Source organism: Bos grunniens, chromosome X (assembly GCF_055505025.1).
Source record: "Bos grunniens cultivar Pamir isolate PY7600 chromosome X, Bosgru_T2T1.0, whole genome shotgun sequence".
Classification (NCBI taxonomy): domain Eukaryota; kingdom Metazoa; phylum Chordata; class Mammalia; order Artiodactyla; family Bovidae; genus Bos; species Bos grunniens.
In genome coordinates, this window is record NC_141194.1 from 142,457,214 (window position 1) to 142,475,422 (window position 18,209).

The 18,209-nt window shown below is 45.6% G+C and overlaps 1 long non-coding RNA gene across 1 annotated transcript; it reads left to right on the forward strand.

Moving 5' to 3' along the window:
* The first annotated feature begins 7,173 nt into the window (after positions 1–7,173).
* On the forward strand, positions 7,174–11,138 carry LOC147341534 (uncharacterized). Its single transcript, XR_015159854.1, has 2 exons — positions 7,174–7,347; positions 10,584–11,138. It is a non-coding gene; the product is annotated as an uncharacterized LOC147341534 (long non-coding RNA).
* The last annotated feature ends 7,071 nt before the right edge of the window (positions 11,139–18,209 follow it).

The following is an 18,209-nucleotide window of genomic DNA, read 5'->3' on the forward strand; positions in this document are numbered from 1 at the left end:
CTAGGTTAATGATGAAAAGTTTCTCCACAGTGAGGGACAACTGGAGTGGTACACAGAGTTAAAAGGAGAAGAGAAGAGGGAGGAGGGAGATAGAGGTGACTGGGAGGATAGAGGGGGAATCAAAAGAGGCAAGAGCAAGCTAGCCAGTAATCACTTCCCTATATGCTCTCCACAGTTTGGATCCCTCAGAGATGTTGAAGGAGTTACATAGAGAAGAGACGAGGGAGGAAGGAGACTGAGGTGGCCAGGAGGATAAAAGGGGGAATCAAAAAGAGAGAGACAGATCCAGCCAGTAATCAGTTCCCTACAAAGGTCCGTCTAGTCAAGGCTATGGTTTTTCCAGTGGTCATGTATGGATGTGAGAGTTGGACTGTGAAGAAAGCTGAGCGCTGAAGAATTGATGCTTTTGAACTGTGGTGTTGGGAAAGACTCTTGAGAGTCCCTTGGACTGCAAGGAGATCCAACCAGTCCATTCTGAAGGAGATCAGCCCTGGGATTTCTTTGGAAGGAATGGTGCTAAAGCTGAAACTCCAGTACTTTGGCCACCTCATGCGAAGAGTTGACTCATTGGAAAAGACCCTGATGCTGGGAGGGATTGGGGGCAGGAGGAGAAGGGGACGACAGAGGATGAGATGGATGGAGGGCATCACCGACTCGATGGATGTGAGTCTGAGTGAACTCCGGGAGTTGGAGATGGACACGCAGGCCTGGTGTGCTGTGATTCATGGGGTTGCAAAGAGTCGGACACAATTCAGCGACTGAACTGAACTGAAGTGTTCTCCACAGCTGGGAACACACAAAGAGATTAACCTTGTTGGGTAGAGAAGAAAAAGGGGAGGGGGGAGATAGAGGCGACCTCGTGAAGAAAAAGGAGAGTCAAAAGAAGGAGAGAGTAATCAGGCCAGTGATCTCGCTCCCAAGTAAAAATGGGTACTGAAGATTGGGTTCTTAAAGGTACAAAGTTGATAACAAATACCAACAAGCAAAGATTAAACATCTTGAGTAGAGGTTAGATCGTCAAATATACAATATTAAAAAAACAAAAATGGAACCAAAAAAAAAAAAAAACAACAAAAGAAAAAGTCACAGAAATTATAAAATATATATTATATATATATATATGAAGTTTGCTTTAAAAATAGGGTCTTTCTGTTTTTTGCAAAGTAATAGTAGATTATAAAAATGAAAATTAAAGGAGTAATGGGGACTTAAAAATAACAAAAAAATAAAATAAAATAAAACAAAAAAAATTTTTTAATTTAAAAAATGATAATAGTAAAAATATATCTAAGACTATCCTGGAGCTCTAGTGGACAGGGTGGGGTCAGTTCATTTTCAGATCGTTCCTTCGTCCGGCTTGTACTTCTCACTGTCTGTAGGCCCGTTCCTATGTTGTCGGTGGTAACTACAGGGTTTCAATCTATTGCACCTGTCCCTTCCAAAGCGGTTCCCTCTGTTTATGTTAGCTTCTTCTGTTTGCTGGTCTCTTCAGTGTCTAATTTCCGCCCTGACACAAGGGGCACGGTGATGGTCACTTTTTTTTAGGCTCGCTTGTTCAGTCGTTGTTTAGGGAGGGAACAAATATCACTGGCATGTGTTCACAGTGATTTAGCTACACTGGGTTTGCTCCACTAACAGCATGTGTGCTTTCCCAGTCTACACTGCTCAACTCTAGGTTGCTCTGCTGGGAACGGTCTGATGTGTGCCCTGGTTTGCATGCACTTCCCAGGTCTAAGCTGTTCAGGTTCTTAGGTACTCTGCAAAGGCGCAGACTTGGTTGGGCCTGCATTTTGCCCCTGTTGCAGGTCTGAGCAGCTGAGGTGACCAGGTCCTTGGTGCACGTAGTCGCCCCCAGTTGAAGGCTGCGACTTATCCCCTCCCCCGCACCAGCCACTGGGTATTCTGGGTGTACAACGAGAGCGTCTCCTCTCTTCTGGGAAGCTGATCTCTGGCTGTGACCGTCCCAGCAGATGTCAACCGTCCAGAATCCCAAGAAGTCTTGGTTAGCAACAAAGTCTCTTTGCAGGTTGGTAAAGGATGCCTCTCTGTGGCTGTGATCGCCCCCTTCCGGCTCTGGCTGCCCTTGCCTGCCTGTCTCCAGCAGGGGGATGGGACAGTCCATAGCCAGCTAGCTCTGCTCAGTCCTTTGTTCTGTGAGCGTGCCTGGTGGTGGTTAGGACTTTTCGCGGGATAGCTATCCCAGAGTCTGGGTTACTATCTCAAGCTAGTTCCCTCAGATTGCCCTCAGGGCATTCATGCCCGGTCCTTATCCTAAGCAATGCTGCCCACTCCTCCCTGTCCCTCCCCTGCTTGCTAGTGGGGGATGTGAGTGTCTGGGCTGTTGCACCACTGGGAGTTGCTTTTGGGCACGTAATCTGTGGGTTTTAATTATTGATTTATTTTTCCTCCCGGTTATTTTGCCCTCTGAGATTCCAAGGCTCGCCACAGACCCGCCGGAGAGAGTATTTCCTGGTGTTTTGAAGCTTCTCTCTTTTTTAAGACTCCCTTGCCTGGCCGGATCTCCATCCCTACCTCTTTTGTCTCTCTTTTTATCTTTTATATTTTGTCCTACCTCCTTTTGAAGACAATGGGCTGCTTTTATGGGTGCCTGATGTCCTCTGCTAGCATTCAGAAGTTATTCTGTGGAATTTGCTCGGCTCTCAAATGTTCTTTCGATGAATTTGTGGGGGAGAAAGTGGTCTCCCCGTCCTATTCCTCCTCCATCTTAGGACCGCCCCATCTAATTTTCTTGAAGAGAGCTCTAGTCTTTCCAGTTCTATTGTTTTCCTCTATTTCTTTGCATTGATTGCTGAGGAAGTCTTTCTTATCTCACCTTGCTATTCTTTGGAACTCTGCATTCGAATGGGTATATCTTTCATTTTCTCCTTTGCCGTTCCCTTCTCTTCTTTTAATAGCTGTTTCTAAGGCCTCCTCAGACAACCATTTTGCCTTTTTCATTTTTTTCCCTTGGGGATGATCATGATCCCTGCCTCCGGTACAATATCATGAACCTCTGTCCATATAGATCTTCAGGCACTCTGTCTATCAGATCTAATCCCTTGAATCTATTTGTTACTTCCACTGTATAATTGTAAGGGATTTAATTTAGGTCATATCTGAATGGTGTAGTGCTTTTCCCTACTTTCTTCAATTTAAGTCTGTATTTGCCAATAAGGAGTTTATGATCTGTGCCACAGTCAGCTCCCAGTGTTGGTTTTGCTGACTGTATAGAACTCCTCTATCTTTGGCTGCAAAGAATATAATCAGTCTGATTTCAGTATTGCCCATCTGGTGATGTCCATGTGTAGAGTCTTCTTTTGTGTTGTTGGAAGAGGGTGTTTGCTATGACCAGTGCATTCTGTTGGCAGAACTCTGTTGGCAGAACTCTGTTAGCCTTTGCCCTGTTTCATTCTGTACTCCAAGGCCAAATTTGTCTGTTACTCCAGGTATCTCTTGACTTTCTACTTTTGCATTCTAGTCCCCTTTAATGAAAAGTACATCTTTTTTGGGCTGTTAGTTCTAGAAGGTCTTGTAGGTCTTCATAGAACCGTTCAACTTCAGCTTCTTCAGTATTACTGGTCAGGGCATAGACTTGGATTACTGTGATATTGAATGGTTTGCCTTGGGAATGAACAGAGATCATTCTGTCGTTTTTGAGATTTAATCCACGTACTTCATTTCGGACTCCTTTGTTGACTGTGATGGCTACTCCATTTCTTTTAAGGGATTCCTGCCCACAGTAGTAGATATAATGGTCATCTAAGCTAAATTCACCCATTCCAGTCCACCTTAGTTCACTGATTCCTAAAATGTCGACATTCCTAAAATGTCAACATGTATTTGCTGCTTTTGGATGGGATGCTCTATCAGTCCATTAAGTCTAATATGTCATTTGAGGTCAGTGTTTCCTTACTGATTTTCTGTCTGGATGATCTGTCCGGTGATGTAAGTGGGGTGTCACAGTCCTGAATACCATGTTTACTGTCAGTTTCTCCTTTATGTTTGTTAGTATGTACTGTATATATTTTAGGTGCTCTTATGTTGGGTGCCTATATATTTACAGTTGTTACATCTTCTTGAGTTGATTCTATGTTCGTTATGTAATGTCTCTCTCTTGTTATGGTCTCTGTTTGAAAGACTAGTTTATCTGATACAAGTGTTGCTACCCCAGCTTTCTTTTGATTTACATTTGCATGGGATACCTTTTTCAATCATCCTCTCACTTTTTGTCTGAGTATTTAGATCTGAAGGGAGACTCCTGTAGGCAGCGTGTATGTGGGATTTGTTTCTGTGTCCAGTCAGCCAGTCTGTGTCTTTTAATTGAAGCATTTATTCCATGTATATTTAAAGTAATTATTGGTAGGTATATATTTCCTGCCATTTTGTTAATTCTTTTCTTTTTGTTCTTTTCTTCTTCTTTGCTCTCTTCCTTTGTGATGTGATGGCTTTCTTTAGTGTAATGTTTGGATTCCTTTCTCTTTTGTTGTATGTGAGTCCATTATAGATTTTTGGTTTGTGGTTACCATGAGGTTTATATAGCTAGTGTATTCGGTTATGCTTACATACGCGTATGTTTGTATATGTATTCTCTTTCAAATTCTTTTCCATTAGAGTTTATTATAAGATACTGAATAACCTTCCCTGTGCTATGCAGGAAATCCTTCTTTTTTATCTATTTTATGTACGGTAGTGTGCATCTGTTAATCCCATACTCCCAATTTATTCCCTCTCCTCAGTAACCATAAATTTGTTTTCTACCTCTGTGAATCTGTTTCTGTTTTGTAAAAGAGTTCATTTTACTGTTTTTTGATTCTGAATGTAAGAGGTATCTTATAATGTTTGTCGTTGTTGGAATTAATTCACTTTGTCTAACACTATCCAGGTGCACCCACATGGTCACAAATGGCAGAATTTCCTTCTTTTTATGGCTGAGTAATATTCCATTGTATATACATACCACATCTTTATCCATTCATCTGTTGATGAACACTTAGAGTGCTTCCATGTTTTAGCTGTTGTAAACAGTGCCACTATGAACATTGGTGTATGTGTATCTTTTTTAATTAGAATTTTGCTCTTTTCTAGATATATGCCCAGATGTGGGATGAGCAGTGTTGAGAATCTTTTCATGTGCTTGATGGCCCTCTATATGACTTCTTTGAAAAAATGTCTGGGCATAATTTCCGAACTACAGAAATAGCTCATACAACTTAATAATAACAGCAACAAAAACCCAACCCAATCAAAAAAGGGGCAGAAGACCAAAACAGAGATTTCTCCAAAGAAGACGTGTGTGTGTGTGTGCACATTTGTGTCCAACTCTTTGTGACCACATGGATTCTTGTCCTGGAAATTCCACACACAGAGAAGCCTGACAGGCTACAGTCCCATACATTCACAATGAGTTGGACACGATAGAGCACATATGTGCCCACACACGCACACATGTCTTCTTTGGAGAAATGTCTATTTAGGTCTTCTCATTTTTTTGATTGGGTTGTTTTTTTGTTGTTGTTATTGAGTTGAATGAGCTGTTTGCATATTTTGAAATTTTAGCTCATGCCGATTGCATCATTCATGAATACTTTGTTCTATTTTGTAAACCTATGGACTTTCGTTTTCTTTATGGCTTCCTTTGCTGTGTAAAAGCTTATAACTTTACTTTTTATTCTTTTCTTATTTGTGGTAATAGCCTTTTCTTTTTTGCTTAGAGAAGTTCCTTTAACATTTCTTGTAAAGCATATGTTGTGGTGTTGAACACTTAGCTTTTACTTGTCTCTAAAAGTCTTTATCTCTTCTTCAACTCTGAATGATAGCTTTTCCAGGTAGAGTATTCTTTGCTGTAGATTTTCCCCCTTTGGTCACATTAAATACACTCTGTCACTTCCTCTGGTCATCAGAGCTATATGCTCCAGGAGTGCTTTCTATATGGGCTGCATGAGCCCTTCCATTGTGGTGGGCTGAGTACCATGGGTGGACCCCTGGTCTGGTGGTTACCAGGCATTGCCTAGTGCATAGGCTGCTGGCCCACCGGTGTTTGGGGCTGGGTCCTGGGACCTCTGGTGGGCAAGCGTGGTTCTTGGGTGACTGGGGACTCAGAAGCTCCTATGGCAAATGACTTGTTGCTGAGTGAGGCTGTGACCCTGCCTGGCTAGCGGCTTGGTTTGGGGTGTGCCAGGATTAGTGCCAATAGACTGGGGGGAGGGCTGGGTCACAGTACTAATAATCTAGAGGGAGGATTTCAAACTGGCCCTTGCCAGCAGCAGAGTGCTCACGGTCCAACAAGCACCTTAAAATGGTTGCTGCCAGCATCTGTGTCCCCAGGGTAAGCTGTAGTTGTTTCTTGCCTCTTCAGGAGATTCTCCAGATCAACAGGTAGGTCTGATCGAGGCTCCTTTCAAATCACTGCTTCTGCCCTGGGTCCCGGAGCATGTGAGATTTTGGGTTCACCCTTTCAGAGTGGAGTCTCAGTTTCTCACAGCTCCTGGGTCTCCTGAAAGGAAGCCCTGCTGGCCTTCAAAGCCAAATGTTCCGAGGGCTTATCTTCCCAGCTCAGGACCCCAGGCTAGGAAATCTAGTGTGCTCAGACTCCTTGCTTCTTGTGGTGAATCTCTTCAATTATAATTAAGTAAGTAAGTGAAGTCACTCAGTCATGTCCGACTCTTTGCGACCCCATGGACTGTAGCCTATCAGGCTTCTCCGTCCATGGGATTCTCCAGGCAAGAATACTGGAGTGGGTTACCATTTCCTTCTATCCTCCTGTATATTGGTTGCCTGGTGGCTCAGATGGTTAAGAATCCACCTGCAATACAGGAGACCTGGGTTCGACTCCTGGGTTGGGAAGATCCCCTGGAGGAAGGCTTGGCAATCCAATCCAGTTTTCTTGCCTGGAGAATCCCCATGGACAGAGAAAGCCGGGTGGGCTCCAGTCCGTGGCGTCCCAAAGAGTGGGACACAGCTGAGCGACTAAGCCCAGCACGTATGGGTTCCCGACCTGTGCGTGTGTGTCTCTACTATACCCCTTCTCCACCCTTCCTGTCCATCTTACCGTGTCTCCTTCTTCATATCTGTAGTTGTGGAAGATCTTGTCTGCTCATCTTTCAGGTCATTCTTATCAATAGCTTCTCTGTATATAGTTGTAATTTTGGTGTGCCCAAGGGAGGAAGTAAGCTCAGAGTTTTCTTATGCTGTTATCTTGGCTACTCTCTGAGTAAATATTTTAAATAGTGAGAAATGTATAACATATATTTCATTTCATGCATAATGTCAAATGCTGAGTATTTGTAATTCTTCCCCCTCAGACAGGAGCTTGCAAGACGCATGGGAGTGACTGAAGATAGAATGCAGGTGAGTAAACTGGAAAAAAGCAGTTTGGCGTAACAGCCATTCTAAAACCCACTTCGGGAACTGGATACCTTGTCCTGGACATTCTCAGATTGGTTTGTTTTTGTAGCCTTCACTATGTTTGGAAAGTAAGATTGGAACTTCTGGACTTTGGGGCCAGAATAGATACCTCTTCAGTAAAGTAAACTCTTTCTAACACTGATATCCTTTAGGGGGCAATTCTCTGTGGACTCATGTTGGGACTGAGTCTGACTTGGGAATTGTTCAAATTAATGCACCAAATAGCTGGGTTTTAAGGGGGTCCACCCCTTGAGTGGCAACTCACTCCAATATTCTTGCCTGGAGAATCCCCATGGACAGAGGAGCCTGGTGTGCTACAGTCCATGGGGTCACAAAGCGTCAGACACGACTGAGCGACTAAGCATGCAAGGGGTCCAAGTATAGTAAATTATTTAAAATATTTAAGCCAGGCATCAGCTCTTTCTGCAAGGAGTGAATTTTCAAGTATTCAGCCATTTGGGCAAGGGAATAATTCACCTCAGGACGCAACATATGAGCAACAAATGTACGTTTAGTTTAGCTGAGACTGATGGGGAGGGGCATGATTTAAAATCCCAAGTGCCCGATCCTCCTGCTGTTGTTTTTGTGTGTTTGGTAGAGCAACGCAGGAGACACAAGAGACGTGGGGTCCATCCCTATTTTAGGAAGACCTCCTGGAGTAGGAAATGGCAACCTGCTTCAGTATTCTTGCCTGGAAAATACCGTGGACAGAGGAGCCTGGCAGGCTCTGTGGGGTTGCAGAGTCAGACACAACTGAGCACACACATACTCACACTCACAACAGTGTAGAGTTTCAGCTGTAAATTTTAATTTTCTCAAATTGTTTGAAGTGCAGCCTGAAAACATTGCTAACATAGTAGGTTGTACATTATGATGGAGATGAAGGAGAGGTTTGCAACCCTTAGGAATTTGTCTAAATATATATATATACATATTTTTTAAAGTTGAGTTTGAGAAAATTGGGCACCATTAATATATTTATTGGAGATACTGCATATATGCAACATTATGAAACTACCCGATGTATGAGTGAATATTATTTTGAGCAATTTCTAATGTCTAAGGATTTTTTTCTGCCCTTTTCATACTATTTTCAGGGATTGGTTTTGAAGAATTTCTCTCTGATGGCCCATGGTCCATGGCTCTCAACCATGGACTTGTGTTAATTTGTGTTAACATTACTTGTGTTAATTTGAAGTACTTGCCCATTTACTTAGATGGTAATGACTACTTGGTACCTCCAGGCACAGAAAGTGAATATTTGTTCTTTGAACAGAGTAAGTTGTATCAAGGGAATATTTTTTTAAAGTAGAAAATTAAGAAAAGAAAGAAGAAAAATCTGGAGGGTTTTATTATGTGCTTTGCTGCCGAGCCCCTGTGTGAGGGCAGTGATGGACGCGGGCTGCAGACCTGGTTGGATGGGGGTGTGGGTGGGGGTGGGGATGGGGGTGGGGGGTCTGCTAAGCAAGGCTGGGAGCCTAAGGCCAGGGATTGGGCTCACAGTCAGGTCTGGCCAGGGCTTGAGACGCCCGGGCCTGTGGTCTCTCATGAAGGCAAAGCAAGCTCACTGGGAGAGAAAACCTGGTGACATGCTTCTCCAGGGTTTACATAGTCGTCTCTTAGTGGAGTTCTGAAGGGGAACAGGACCCACAGGAAACAAATAAGGGAAAAGAGAGAATGTTCCCATCTATTTCCAAATTCTATGGCACGAATTTCCCAAAGAAATATTTAATGCACACCTCCCCTTGTTTTCACATACAGCAAGAGTTACTCTATGAAAGCAGTACTGGGAATATGGAAGTAGTAGCCACCAGCACTTCAGTTAGCCAGTTTTGCATTTTGCTTATCTTTATGCAGATTTGATCCCTGGTACACTCTATCCCCCCGCCTCCAAAGTGAGCTCTATTAATGTGGCTCCTTAAGACTACCTATTCATGCATCAGAAGGGCCCAGATACTAAGATGGGAGAGGAAAAATGAGGCGATAGAGAGAGGAGGCCTTTGGTTTCATGTAAAACTTGCAGAGTGAAAACATCCAAAAACATTAAATATGATGTAATTCCAACAAGTGGGATGCTGAGGGAGCAGTGGCACCCACAGCACAGGTTTTTCTTTCAGTTGTTGAAAGTTGGCTCATATTTCGGTAGGAGCCATTTTGTGAATCCTGACCAACGTGTTTATCAATTCTCTTCCTAATGTGCAGGTTGCATGCTCTTGCCTTAATCCTGAGAGGACAATGAGGCTCTCCTGGTTGAGAGGCAGCGCCTAGAGAGCAGGGCTGTGCTGGGCACGAGAGACTCTGGTCCAAGGTCCTGCAGCCGCACCCAGAGCAGAGGGAGCTGACTGGGTCCTGAGCCTGGGCAAATTTGGAGGGCGGGGCAGGGTGGAGAGTGCAGAGCTGAGAAAGGCAACAGTGGTTGCGTCCTCTCCGCCATCTCTTGGCTGGCCGAGATTTTAAGAATGTTAGTCACTTTGGGCCGACTTTGTTTCACGGACAGAAGAGCCTGGCAGGCTGCAGTCCATAGGGTCGCCCAGAGTCGGACGGACTGAAGGCACTAAGCAGCAGCAGTCTAAACCTCTGTGATCTGCAGTCTGGTACTGAGGCTGTGTCCAGGGCTTCCACTCCACTGGTGTCAGCAGACGAGCCACAGAGTCCCTGGGCCCCCACGACCAAACCTCACTGGCAACACCAGCTCCGTCTCTATAACCGTCACAGCAGTCCCTGAGGACAGCTTTTATTTACAAACCCAGCCCATGCCTATTGATTATTTACTGTGCACCAAAGATGGGTCATTCAAAATGGGTCCCGTTCCTCTCAGTATGATTTTAAAAGGCACCCACTTTATCATGTGCTCAACTTCCCCCATCACGAAGGTGCGCCTGCCTAGTGAGTGGCGTTAGTGGCAGGAATAGTAATAGGTGGGAGGAGAGACAAGGCGAGAAGCCAGTCCAGAGCCAGGCACATCATCAGTGCTCACTTGCTGGGGGTGGGGGGTAGGGGGGCTGATGGGAGGGCCTTTAAGTAAATGTCCTAAAAAATTTTAACCAGAAGGAAATAGCTTCTTCTCCTGGTGTAGTTTCCCATCTTCAAGTCACCAAGATTTCCCTGCTCCGTTTTTTCCTGTCTGACATTAACTGGTCCATGTACTAACCCAGCCCCCTTTTTCTCTCTGACTGGAGGTGTGGTTTAATCATAGAAGGGCCAAGTGGAGGAAATATCAGAGAGCACTGAGGTTCAGAGATGCGCCGCCCCTGCTCCCGGCCCACCGTGTGGTCAGCAACAGGGGTGGACCCTGCAACACCGTCCTCGTTCAGGAGCCGGATTGGGTCTGGGTCCCTCTGGAGCCGATACCCCTGGATGTGATGCCCTTGCCGCCCGTGCCCCCCTTGATGCCACCCGTGCCACCCTTGATGCCCATGCTGCCCTTACCCCCTCTGTTTCTGCCTCCTCTGCCCTGGATTCTACCAGCCTCCATTCACTCCGGCTGCCCTCACGGCCTTGCCTGGTCCCCTACCACCGGTGGCCTTTCTGTAGCCCCATTTCCTCTTGAATGGTCTCCATGACAGCTTTGTCGAAAGTGCCTTTGAGCCAGATTGAAGTTCTGATACCTCAGCATCAAGCACACAGGGCCCGCCAAGTGCCTGCCAAGTGTCTTACATACACATGCTGAGTCACTGACCCACTATTTTAGGGCCCGTTTTCTGTGTTTTCAATAAAGTAGTGAATTCTCTGCATATTTGTTCTGTGTGTCACATGGGGTTAGTGCATCTGATGGAAACTGCTGCTCCACAGTCACCATCAGTAAGCCACACACATCTCTGAAGTTTCCCAGGTGCCCAGGAGGGGTGTACCGAGACCCATCCATTCGCTTCCACCCTCATCTCCAACACCCGTCCTTCCCCCACCCTGCACCACTGGGACCACCTAGATGTGCAAGACGGGTCGCTTGAGTCTCCAAGGAAGGAGAGTGTGTTCCCAGAGGCAAGGACCCCAAGGGCCACTTTTACAGGGGCTGCTCATAGGGCTTTATGGAGGAGAGGGAGCTGGGTGTTCATCTGGTTCTCTCCCAGTTCTGTTCACCACCTTCCCTTTTGCGGAGGATATGCGGGGTGGGGTGGGGGCGCAGATGGAAACCACTCCAGCAGCAGGGGGAGTTCCTGGCTCTGTAGAGGAAATGCAAGAGGAAACTCTGTCTAGGCCAGTGTGAGACATTTCCCCTCTCCCAGAGGTGGAAAACTTAGCCCTCCTTCCCCAGCTCAGAGTTGATCATGTGGCCTTCAGATATATTTTGTCACCTTCAACATCCTGGGGAGAACCTGGGTTCCAGCTAATTTAATACTGCAAAGAAGGCTCTTGGTTGAGTGCTGCCTCAAGCCAGGAGGGGTGGTCCCTGAGCACTGATGCAGGATAATCACATTATTTAAGAGAAGCAGGAAGACCTTGCCTTTCTTCTTCAAATGGAATTCCCAGGTAGAAACCACCCAGGAAAGGGTATGTGAGGAGAAGGAGCAGGCCATCAGCCAAGTTGGGGGTTGGGGTTGTAGCTGGGGGTTGGGGTGGGGGAGGGGATCATTTGCTGGCAGAGGAAGAGAGTCTTCTCCAGTTGCCTATCCCAGAGGAAGGAGGGACTAAAGAATGGGGAGGGGGAGTGTCCAGGCCCAGAACCTTATGGAACTGGCTCTCTCCAGCCCTTGGCCATGCCAATTTGCCCAAAGAAAACCGCATTAAACTCTGGATTTAAAAATAACAGCATTGGGACTTCTCTGGTGGTTCAGTGGCTGGGACTCTGCACTCCCAATGCTGGGGGCCCGGGTTGGAACACTGGTCAAGGAGCTGGATGCCACACCCAGCAACTAAGAGTTCACATGCTGCAACTAAAGAGCCTACACGCTGCAAGGAAATGGAAGATCTCTCCTGCCACAGCAAAGACCCAGCGCGGAAAAATAAATAAGTAGAATATTTTAAACAGATTATTTCTTCTCTTCAAACAAATAAGAACATTGTGATGGTATCATGGTTTTGTACATATATCCTGCTACTGCTACTGCTGCTAAGACTCTTCAGTCATGTCCGAAACTGTGTGACCCCATAGACGGCAGCCCACCAGGCTCCCCCGTCCCTGGGATTTTCCAGGCAAGAACACTGGAGTGGGTTGCCATTTCCTTCTCCAATGCACGAAAGTGAAAAGTGAAAGTGAAGTCACTCAGTCGTGTCCGACTTTTAGCAACCCCTTGGACTGCAGCCTACCAGGCTCCATGGGATTTTCCAGGCAAGAGTTGGAGTGGGGTGCCATTGTCTTCTCCAGTATATATGTCCAAACTTGTCAAAATATATACATTAAATATGTGCATTTTTGTATGTTACGTAGCAAGTTGAAATAAATACATAAAACAACAAAGTTTTTGGTAGGTCAGTAAGTTTGGTAAGCTCTGGCACATTAGTCACATATAATAACTTAATCCTTCAAAGAATGACCCACTTGTTCATTTGGTCATTGTGTCTTGACTTTTGGTAAAAGGATGGCTTTTGATGAATTGACTTGGAGCCAAATCCAAGACGTCCAAGGCCAAGCCAATGAGGCAGGGTGTTTGTTTATGGAAAGGTCCTATTTAGAACCCCCTCGTGGAGCCCCGTGCTCCAACATGAGAAGGAAAAGGCTGGGATTTTATCCTCACATATGAGTGAGAGAAATCATTCTTGATCCTCTCTCCTAAGGGCCTTTCCCAGGTGGTGCTAGGGGTAAAGAACTCTCCCAGAGACACAAGAGACTGGGGTTCCATCCCTGGCTCAGGAAGATGCCCTGGAGGAACGCATGGCAACCCACTCCAATATTCTTGCCTGGAGAATCCCATGGACAGAGGAACCTGCTGGGCTACAGTCCATGGCGTCACAGAGAGTTGGACACGACTGAATCGACTTAGCAGAGCAGCACGCCCTGTCCTTTCCTAGTTCCTTTTCTCCCTTTACCTTCCTGATGAGAGGCTATTTGGCAGAATGGGTGTGAAAGGTCAAGAGCATGGTCAAGTTTGGGGTCTGGGTGATGAATGGGGAGAACCACTGCCGATGACTTTTGAGGAGCCCTCTCTTACTAACCCTCAATACCTTAGTGAAGGCATGATGCATACAGAGAGGAACATGGAACCATATATTACCATATGTAAAGTAGATAGTCATTGGGAATTTGCTGTATGACTCAGGGAACTCAAACAGGGGCATTGTAACCACCTAGAGGGGTGGGATGGGGAGGGAAGTGGGAAGGAGATTCAAGAGGGAGGGGACATACGTACACCTATGGCTGATTCATGTTGATGTTGGGCAGAAACCAACAGAATCCTGTAAAACAATTATCCTTCAATGAAAAATAAATAAATACCTGAGTGGCCGTCCAACCTGCAAGCAGCTGCAGCAGAAGCCTCAGAAGGAGTTTATGACTCCCTGTTTCCTAGGGTTTTCAGATGGAAAGTTTGAGTTCTGCTATGGCAACAGCTGAGCTATTTCAAATCCTGAAGATGATGCTGTGAAAGTGCTGCACTGAATGCACCCGCAAATTAGGAAAACTCAGCAGTGGCCACAGGACTGGAACAGGTCAGTTTTCATTCCAATCTCAAAGAAAGGCAATGCAAAAGAGTGTTCCAACAACCACTCAGTTGCACTCATCTCACATGCTAGCAATGTATTTCTCAAAATTCCCCAAGTTAGGCTTCAACCGTATGTGAACTGAGAACCTCCAGATGTTCACGCTGGATTTAGAAAAGGCAGAGGAACTAGAGATCAAATTGCTGACATCTGTGGGATCATAGAAAAAGCAAGCGGATTCCAGACAAACATCTACTTCTGCTTTATTGACTATGCCAAAGCCTTTGACTGTGTGGATCACATCAAACTGTGGGAAATTCTTCGAGAGATGGGAATATCAGACCACCTTACCTGCTTCCTGAGACATCTGTAGGCAGATTAAGAAGCAACAGTTAGAACCAGACATGGAACAATAAACTGGTTCCAAATTGGGAAACGAGTAGATTGTCACCCTGTTTATTTCACTTATATGCAGAGTACATCCTGCGAAATGCCAGGCTGGATGAATCACAAGCTGGAATCAAGATTGCCAGGAGAAATATCAATAACCTCAAATATGCAGATGACCACCCCTATGGCTGAAAGTGAAGAGGAACTAAAGACCACTTGATGAAAGTCAAAGAGGAGAGTGAAAAAGCGGGCTTAAAACTCAACAATCAAAAAAGGAAGAGCATGCCATCACTTCATGGCACATAGATGGGGAAACAATGGAAACAGTAACAAACTTATCTTTTGGGGCTCCAAAATCACTGCAGATAGTGACTTCAGCCATGAAATTAAAAGACGCTTCCTCCTTGGAAGAAAAGCGCTGACCAACCTAGACAGCATATTAAAAAGCAGAGACATTACTTTGCTGCCAAAGACCTATCTAGTCAAAGCTCTGGTTTTTCCAGTAGTCATATGTGGATGTGAGAGTTGGCCTGTGAAGAAAGCTGAGTACTGAAGAATTGATGCTTTTGAACTGTGATGTTGGAGAAGACTCTTGAGAATCCCTTGGACAGCAAAGAGGTCAAACCAGTCAATCTTAAAGGAAATCAGTCCTCAATATTCATTGGAAGGACTGATGCTGAAGCTGAAGCTCCAATACTTTGGCCACCCGATGGGAAGAATTGACTCATTGGAAAGACCCTGATGCTGGGAAAGATTGAAGGCAGGAGGAGAAGGGGACATCACCGACTTGATGGACATGAATTTGAGCAAGCCCCAGGAGTTCTTGATGGACAGGGAAGCCCGGTTACGGCAGTCCATGAATTGCAACGAGTCCGACTCGACTGAGCAATTAAACAGAACTGATGGCAACAGCAATATCAATCAATGGGAAGTAAAACTCCTCTGCTTCAGTTCATTCAAGGAGGGGAAATTGGAGACAGCTGAGGGAAGGAGGGTGTCGTCAGTTACAGAAACTTACCTGACCTCAGTAACAGGAAGTCTCTAGAGTTGCCTTGGTCAGTTTCCTCCCAGCAAGAGGTTGGTTTGCAGGGTTGTGCCACAAGGAATTACAATGATAAACGTCGCAGCTGGTATGTACTGTATTCTTATGTGCCAGTCACTGGGTTTAGGTCTCAGTATTTATCTAGACGTTTACTTCTCAAAGCACATATTAGTACTTTCACATTAAACTGCAAAAAGAGAGAGAGAGAGAGAGAGACAGCATTTGCTTTGCCCAAGACAAACCCTGAACCATCCGTGCTTTTAGTTGGTTATTCCTAAATTCTGAGATCAGGGCCTCTGGCTGTGCTTGATGGTTATTTTTTTCTTTTCTTTCTTTCTTTTTTTTTTTTTTTTGTCCATACCCTGTGGCACTCATGATCTTAGCTCCTCAGCCAGGAATTGAACCCATGCCCCCTGCAGTGGAAGTGCAGAGTCTTAACCATCGGACCCCCAGGGAAGTACTTTGATGGTTTCTTTTAAAAATATCTTTTATCAAACACACATGAGACACAATATACTATAATGGTTTTCAGCAGACTCAGGAGTAAGTTACAAAATGTTTCTTTTTGTCAATTTCCTTGCCTCCAAAATGGGGAAAATGACAATGCCTACTGAATATGATTTTTGTGAGGATAATATCAGGTAATTCATTGAAAGATTGAGAATAGTATATGGTACATGCTAATCTTTCTCTATAAGCTTTAGATATTATTTCTCCATTAATATTAGTAGGAAGAGGAGAATGACAAGGTCTTAATTGGTAAAATGAAAAGATTATGACTTCTGTCCAAACCCAGTTTTATTTTACTAATATTACTAGTCTATGAAATCTCCAAGGTTTGGAGCCCCTGCCCTTAACCATGGTGCTTGTATATGGAGTGGCTGGTTTCTCCTGTTAAGACAATGTCTCCGTCCCAACAAAGAAAGGGAAGTGCTTGGCTAAGTGCCATCTCTGAGCTCACTGCCTGGAGGACAGCACACAAACCCAGGACCCACACAGAGACTATGCCGCTGAGCCGACCTGGAGAGGGAGAGGCATGTGGGTGGGGAGGAGGAAGTGTGAGAGGCAGCTGGCTTCATAGGAAGAAGACAAACTGTGGACTCAGAATCAAATCAGAGCTCTGCAATGGACTGGCTCTGTGACTTTGAACAGACTGTTTCAGCTTTCTGAACCTCATCCGTACAACGGGATCTTAATAGTAGTTAGTTCATAGAGCTGAAAATAAGATGAAGAGATTCACGTGGAGCACTCAGAAGAAAACCTGGCAAGCTGTAGGTGTTCAATAAACATTTGCTACCACGAAGATGATGAAGACACTAATACAGCAGACAGAACAAAGAAGTAGAGGGATAAAAAGAGCCCACTGCTTCCCAGAAGCGGGGAGAATTTTCTCAGTGCCACAAGGACCGATGTGTCTTGAGCTCTCCCTCACTAGGGTCAATGCCAGGCAGCCAAGAAAGAAGGAGGATTTGCATGGCCCCCAGTACTCTTGCCTGGAAAATCCCATGGATGGAAGAGCCTGGTGGGTTGCAGTCCATGGGGTTGCTAGGAGTCGGACACGACTGAGGGACTTAACTTTGACTTTTCACTTTCATGCACTGGAGTAGGAAATGGCAACCCACTCCAGTGTTCTTGCCTGGAGAATCCCATGGACAGAGGAGCCTGGTGGGCTGCTGTCTATGGGGTCGCACAGAGTCGGACATGACTGAAGCAACCTAGCAGTAGCAGTAGCAGACACTGATGAGCACACGCACTCCAGAGCTATGAATACTGCTGATGCTGGAGACTGGCCTCAGTTCCGCTCACTTGCCTGAATCCCACAAAGCCCGTCAGATCAATTGCTATGAACCTCTGGTGCCACAGCAGGCCCCAAACCAGAATTTTCCCCTCTTCCTGGCCACAGAATGAAAAAAAAATTGTTACTGAAGAAGTGGCAAAAGTTGGGCTTTCCCTGATAGCTCAGTTGGTAAAGAAAATCCACCTGCAGTGCAGAAGACCTAAGACCGAGTTCTAGATCAGGAAGATAACCTGGAGACGGGATAGGCTGCCCATACCAATATTCATGGGCTTCCCTGGTGGCTCAGATGGTAAAGAATCTGTCTGCAATGTGGGAGGCTGGGTATGATCCCTGGTTGGGAAGATCCCTTGGAGGAGGGCATGGCAACCCACTCCAGTATTCTAGCCTGGAGGATCCCCATGGACAGAGGAGCCTGAGGGGCTTGTAAAGGGCCGGACTGAGCAACTCAGCACAGCACAGACCAACGGAAAGAATAACCTACAAATGGTATTCAGGTGCCCTCTTCTGGACAATCTGGGCAAGGGCTTTCCCAAAGACATCTCTGGGTCTACTCACTCAATCCCAGGGCCTCAAGGGAGATTCATGGGCTATCCCCGCTAAGGAACTCTAATCTGGGGTCAGGAAGCAGATTATGAGGAACCTGACAGAGTCCCACTAGAGTCTGCATGGTGATGGCCCTGGATTTCACCTTTGCTGGTGAATCTGGAGATGAACCAGGGAGCCCCAGTGTCTTAGTCAGCTCAGGACAGTTACTGGCCTCTTATTGGCCCTTGGTGGATACTGTGCACATGATTCATGGCTGTGAAGTAATGTTTTAAAAAATATTTACTTATTTATTTGGCTATGTCAGGTCTTAGTTGCGGCATGTGGGATAATTCATTAAGGCACACGGGCTCTGTAGTTGTGGGCGCATGTGGCTAAGTAGCTCCGAGCCATGTAGGATCTTAGTTCCCTGACCAGAGATCAAAGCTGCATCCCCTGCATTCGAAAGTGGATTCT